Source organism: Arctopsyche grandis, chromosome 9 (assembly GCF_051622035.1).
Source record: "Arctopsyche grandis isolate Sample6627 chromosome 9, ASM5162203v2, whole genome shotgun sequence".
NCBI classification, from domain to species: Eukaryota; Metazoa; Arthropoda; class Insecta; order Trichoptera; family Hydropsychidae; genus Arctopsyche; species Arctopsyche grandis.
This window is the reverse complement of record NC_135363.1, coordinates 2,801,154-2,808,721: the sequence shown is the minus strand read 5'-3', so window position 1 is coordinate 2,808,721 and position 7,568 is coordinate 2,801,154.

The window sequence follows — 7,568 nt, the reverse complement described above, 5'->3', positions numbered from 1 at the left end:
CATTCTAAAAGCCAACATTGTATAGCAGTCTTGTGATTTAATAATCTACACGAGATCATTTTCAATTTTTACTTCCTTATTTTTTTATACGTTTTATTTATAAATGTATAATTATTAGTATATATACCAGGACGGAAAATAACAATTGAGTACTTTTCAAACACATTAAAAACAACAAATAACATGGCAAATAAAAAACAATTACAATTTAAAACAATTTTTCACGTGTTGCTTTGAACGCATCAGTTCAATATTTTATACAGAACCAATTAAAAATATCGTATACAATATAATTTAACAATTTCAGTAATAAATGCATCCGTGCAAGGTTGGAGTCAAGTGTGTTTTTTTTTTTTTTAAATAGTAATAATAAAATTTTGACAAATTATGTAAAATCAAATGTTACAATTTAGAATCAATTACATCCATGAAATTTAAACTACATCCTTATATCTTTTTTTAATTTATTTATAAATGTGGCACTTCGTTTCTGTCACAGGAACTATTAAAGTTTAAAGTTTTAAACACAATTTTTTAGAGATCAGTAGCCTATACATAATATAATATATATATTAAAATTTTTGACACAAATTTTAAAATTTCAGTACATTCAAAAGGAAAATATGCAATATTGCTTTTCATTCAAATTATACATAAATAGCACTATTCTCGTTTGTAATAAAATTGCAAGTAAATATAATCACATTTTAAAAACCGTGTCGTGCTGCTCTGGACTGTTCCACTCAATTTTTTTTTTTAATATATTAGATTTAATTTATAAAAAATATAGTTTGATAAGTATTTATAAGGAATACTGATTTGTAAGTTAAGGAATAATATGCTAAAATTCATTATATACAAGTTATATACACGTGTAGAGTATAGTGGAATGATTCGAAAAAGGATAATATAATAAATGGAAAAATATTTAGATTGTAAAAGAGATGAATCAATATTTAAATATATCTACATGCTTATTTACACATTTCTTTTTTGGCATTCTGTATAATAAAATATCAATTTCCATTGTTCATCAAAAATAATATTTAAAAATTAATTTTTCAGTCAAGTTTCAGCTAATATATTAAAATAAAAACTTCAATTTGGCACATACAATATTCGTCGTAATCACAATCAAACAATACATGTGAAGAATCGTCGAGTCTATCTTTAAAATATGCATATGATGAATCGGGAAAACTGGAAGAGAAAATTTTTCACATTATATCTATCCGTTTGTAAGCGCCGAGCGTCTGGAATATCCTCGCCGGGTACCACCAGGTGCTCCGGCAGCTTCACACTCTCTTCTAACTCTTGCTATGATGTTGGCGACGAGCTGCTCTTCGTGCAATCGTTGCTTTTCCCATTCCGAGCTACCCGTTATTACGGTCTCCGTTCCTGCAACGCGAAATGGAATTACTTTAGACAATACACAGACCATTTTAGAACCAATCCAGTGCTGTCATCCAGTGGGTTTCCAAAAACTGAATCTTTAGAAACGATAAATGTAATGAGAGATCTAGATCTTGAATGTTCATTTAATGCCTCGGAAACAACTCGTTCTATAACAGTTTTCATACCAGCAGAATAGACTAGTAGAACGGAGTGGTTACGGGTTCAAATCCCACTGGTTTCTGCAGGCCAGACCTTGGATTTGTGACACCTCATCAGAATCTGCCAATTTATCTGATTTTCATTGAAACGGTTCCAACAAATTGGAAAAATCTCAAGTTTTAAGCAATCTCGAATTTTGCTGAATTGTTTAAAATGCTGCAAATTTACAAATTTGACCATAGATGTCTCTGTGGATATTAATTGATATGTATTTATGTACTTTGTATAATATTCGTATCAAATGTACAATCTTTCTGGCCAGGAAGGCACATTGGGGTTACCTGTAAGGCCTTTCTGGTATAAATTAAAGATAAAATAAAATAAAATACATATCCAATGAATTTATGACGCATTTATGGCTAAGTGAATCTGACTATTATTGTTACATAAATTAGATGACATCACTGTTAATACTGATAATAAATATACCTTTATTCAACTTGGAAAGCTTCTTAAAATCAGACTTTCCGCAGCTGCCATTCGTAATTGAACTTTCCAACACTGAATTTGACGTTATCGTTCCGGTATAGTTAATATTCGGCAATTCACAACTCGGAATAGCTAATTCTGCATCGATAGGCTCTGATTTGATCGCTGACTGATCAATAATCATGGGACATTGGGATGGCTCTGATACGTTGGATTCTCCGTCGGGATGTCTACTAGCCAAGTGTCCGATGTAGCCTAATAAACAAAGCACAAAGCGTACAATCCACCATTCAAAACATGAAATAAAAATTCAAAAATGATTTAAGCATACCCTTTCTACTTTTGAAGAACACACTGCATTGTTCACATTTGAAGATAGGCGCGGGGTTAGCTGCAGGTGCGACGTGGAATTTATACTTATGCCGATACCAGTGTGTCCTGCTCTGCAGTATCTCTCCGCATAATTTGCAAACGACGCTACCGTCCGATCTGATCAAATACTCCAACAGCTCCTGTTTGGATCTGACGGGCGACAGAGACACGTCTTCAGCGTCTTCGCCATCTGTCTGCGACACCTCGAGCTTGGACGAGAACAACGAATGTGCCTGGTCTTCGGTTAAAAAGTGTACTCCCGAAGACGTGTCCAGTATGAGCGTCGGCCTGATCATGTCCGAGTCTATGTAGTCCTTGTCGTCGTGGCTCGTCAGCATGTCGGAGGTGTCTGCCCTCGGCAAGAGCTCCAAGGTTATCACCGGAGTGGCATTAGGATGATCGTCCTCTCTGAACATGGACGATGGAGTGTTGACTAAGCGGCAAATTGCTGAAAATTTAAGGTCGTCATTCATTTTCATTATGAAATCTATGAAAGTTATGATTTAAAATTCAAATTATTTAATTAAACAAAAGAAACGCAATGCTGTAATTTTAGTGTTTATTGATTCAAATAAACTTTTATCAGTAATGTAACAGTTTTGTAGTTTATTTATTTTTGATATTTATGTATTTTGCATCCGGAAACCTTTATATATCAGTCATTTGTGTGTTTGTATGTATGTATGTATGTTTGTTTTTCAGTTTTCAACTTCAAACCATCAAATTTTTACAAGGTTTATATTATTTATATACTGTAGATGGATTTTGAAATTTTGTCCACTAGAACAATTCCAAGTATCTTTTGCGGTATACAATAAATTCTCATGTATACTTTACCTATGTACATAAACAACAAAACAAATTTAATACAAAAGCAACACTCCTTTTAAGGATAAGGGCGAAAACACACTGAGGCTTGCCGCTGTGACCGTAGACAGTGGGTGTTCCCCAAACAGAATTCGGGTGTAGTTGCACGTGCAGAATGCATATGTTTGGGAGATCGCACGTGTATACACATCCATATGCAACCGACAAGTTTCTCCTACATTTCTTCAAATATGGGATTCACCTTTATCAATATATGTCAAGCAAGGATAAAATATCATCGAAAACGTATAGTATCTAAAAGTATCTAAAAAAAAAAACACGTACCACGTCCCACTTTGTGTTTTTTCGCCCTAATACAAATAAGAATACGATCTGTTCCATTTATTTATTTGTTACATTTTTATATCTTAACATTACAAGTCTTCCCAATTCACCAATTTGGATATTGCTATGTTCTTATATTCTTCATCCAACATATGTAGATTATAAATAAAATAAAAATACCATCACAAGTGAACCGAAATGTTGAGAAGAATGTTGGTATTATATAATATGCAGTAACAAAATATGATTGATTCGTTCATTTTGAGATTTTATTTAAACTCAGAAAGCAAATCTTCAGAATGTATGAAGAAAGAATCCTCTCCTAAGTAAGAGGCAAAATATCGATAAAAATTACCCAGAGAGGACTACTTCTTCTTCATATGAACGTTGACAACTAAAATTCTCATCTATACTCATTGAAACAGTGCTCGGGTGCTGAGGTCATACCACTGTTGAAGATTCTTTAGCCATGAAGTCTTATGCAGACCCCGACAGCGTTAACCTAAGATCTTTCTCTGTATTATTAGGTGCAGGAGATTGTATTTTTGCTCCATTCTTCGGCTTTGCACTTGGACATGCTTTTCCACCAGGGCTGGCACTTTGGTATAGGTTTTTCGCGCCATCCGTGAGATTTTCAGCATCTTTTTGTATCGCAGCTTTGCACACAAGGTATCTGTTAGGGTCGAATTTCTTGGTTGCTTTCAAACGACTCACACAAACAGCACACAAGAAAACTTTTTGCTGTCATCATCTCAGTTTTGCACACAAGGTATCTGTTAGGGTCGAATTTCTTGGTTGCTTTCAAACGACTCATACAAACAGCCCGCAAGATCACTTCTCGTTGTCAACATTTAGAGAGTTATCCATATTATGAGTAAACTTACTGAATATCAACTATTTCTTTTTCTTGAAAACGAAAATAAAAGGCTGAGAGAAGAACCCAATAAGTATAACACGCTGGCCAAATACTATACTCTGTCCAAATAATTGTCTGATTTGCTTCCGAGAGAAATGTATCATTTAAAAATCATCGAATTATATATATGCACTGACAGTAAATGAACAAAATAATAGTATTCGTGCACCGAACAGGTCGGTGCACATAACGGGAAGGATGTAAAGGTGTTGAACAAATAAAATAGTATAATAATAAAATAAAATAAATTTTGTAATTGTTTTATTCGTCATTATTTAAATCAAATCAATACACCCCTAAAATATGTTTTCTGTGAAATTTATATCTAACATTTTTTGTAATTACTCAATACTTCAATATATATATCTTTCTTTTGTGCAGTATTAATGTAATAATCAGAATTCTTTGTGAATTTCAATTTTGAAAATATACCGTTATCTAAAAAAAAATTATATATAATTACATGCATACATACATACTTTTTTCAGATAAAAATAATAATAATAATAGAAAAATCTATATTCTTCTTTATAATATTAACTATTATAACATTAATCTGTATGTGCAATATTACATATTAGCTTTATATTAACACGTTAAAAATAAAGTAATTATAATAGTCATTAATAGTATTCGTCAAGAGGACATATATATATATATATATATATATATATATATATATATATATATATATATATATATATATATATATATATATATATATATATATATATATATATATATATATATATATATATATATATATATATATATATATATATATATATATATATATATATATATATATATATATATATATATATATATATATATATATATATATATATATATATATATATATATATATATATATATATATATATATATATATATATATATATATATATATATATATATATATATATATATATATATATATATATATATATATATATATATATATATATATATATATATATATATATATATATATATATATATATATATATATATATATATATATATATATATATATATATATATATATATATATATATATATATATATATATATATATATATATATATATATATATATATATATATATATATATATATATATATATATATATATATATATATATATATATATATATATATATATATATATATATATATATATATATATATATATATATATATATATATATATATATATATATATATATATATATATATATATATATATATATATATATATATATATATATATATATATATATATATATATATATATATATATATATATATATATATATATATATATATATATATATATATATATATATATATATATATATATATATATATATATATATATATATATATATATATATATATATATATATATATATATATATATATATATATATATATATATATATATATATATATAATATAATATAATATATGTATATTTATTCCAAATCGTTTGCATCACATCATATATAAGGCGAATATACTAACGAAAGAACTATGAAAAAATACGTAACTACTATATATATATATATATATATAATTATATTACATATACGTACGTATGTATAATACATATATAGAAAATATTATATCGTATAAATACAAGACCACAGTTTTCGAAATGTCTTATAAAATATTGTTTCGAAAAAAAAAACTAATTTTCACAACTGAATTTCAATTGAAAGGAAAAATATGTTTATTTTTTTCACTCTTTAGTATCCGATTGTAATAATATGCGAATTATTTTATCCTATTATCGTATATATATCATATTTTCACGTATATAATTATATAAATGGTAACGATTCATCTCAAAATGGCAGTTATATAAAAAAAAAAAGAGTGTAATTTAAAAAAATAATATTACGTTATGAAAGATGTATGAAAGATTCAGTTCCATAAATAAGATTTATTATTAAATCTGTAAACTTAACAGTTTGAAAATAAACTTAGAATTAAAAATGAATATGCAGAAAAATAGTTTTTTTTTTTTTTTGTTAAAGATTACAAAAGCCCGTACAATATGACTTAAAATAATATAATGTATATATACTTAAGGATTGCACAGTGTTTTTGTTGTAAATAAAATTATAAAAAGAAAACATAACACGAGATAGAACATCATAATTTTGTTATGGTGATTAAAAAGAAAAAGTTAAACAAAAACGAATATTAAATTAAATTTCATTTTTTTCATCGAAGAATAAACTACATATATATATAATTACAATTAAAAAGAGTTAAAGCACAATTTGTTATATGAAAAAAAAATTATCGTAAAAATTGTGCATATGAAAACTTTATAGTGAACGTTAATTAAAAAAATCTTAATACTCTGCTGAAATTCAACAATTAATAATATTCTATGATTAATAAACAAGTAAAATGTTCTTTTTTTTTAGACAATTGTAAAAAATAACAATTAATAAATCTCCTTTCTGTTTCATGAACCGTTCTAGTGTGCGTTTATTCGATATAATTTCTTAAATAGACATTTGTTATCAAAATTTAATCTGATCATATAAGATGAGAATGTGCAAAATGATTAAAATAATAAAAAAAAAACTGAATAGTGTAAAACACATAAATACACTAATATACGTATATAATTTTCATAAAAATATATATAAATATATATGTATGAAATATATCACAAGCGTTTTTTTTCAAAACTCAAAAAAACAAAAATAAATAAATGATGAAAAATTTTACACCGGCGAAAATTCATTTAAAAAATCTTAACTTAAACAAACAAACATACGTTCTGCCAAAATGCTTCATATCAAATTATACACACGTGAAAAACTATTCTCATCGTATCTTACAAAGTAATTGAATAAGATAAACTAACAAAAACAAAAAGAAAATGCTCATTTTATAATAATTATTAAACACGGCATTCAATTTTTATACTGGAATAAAAATCAACAGACACATCCGAGTTAAAGATATTGAACAAAAAAAACCTTGTAATTGACAACGCAGGGATAAAATTAACATAATATGTATTAATTAAGGGTCTCTCGCGGCAAAACGTTATACGAAAA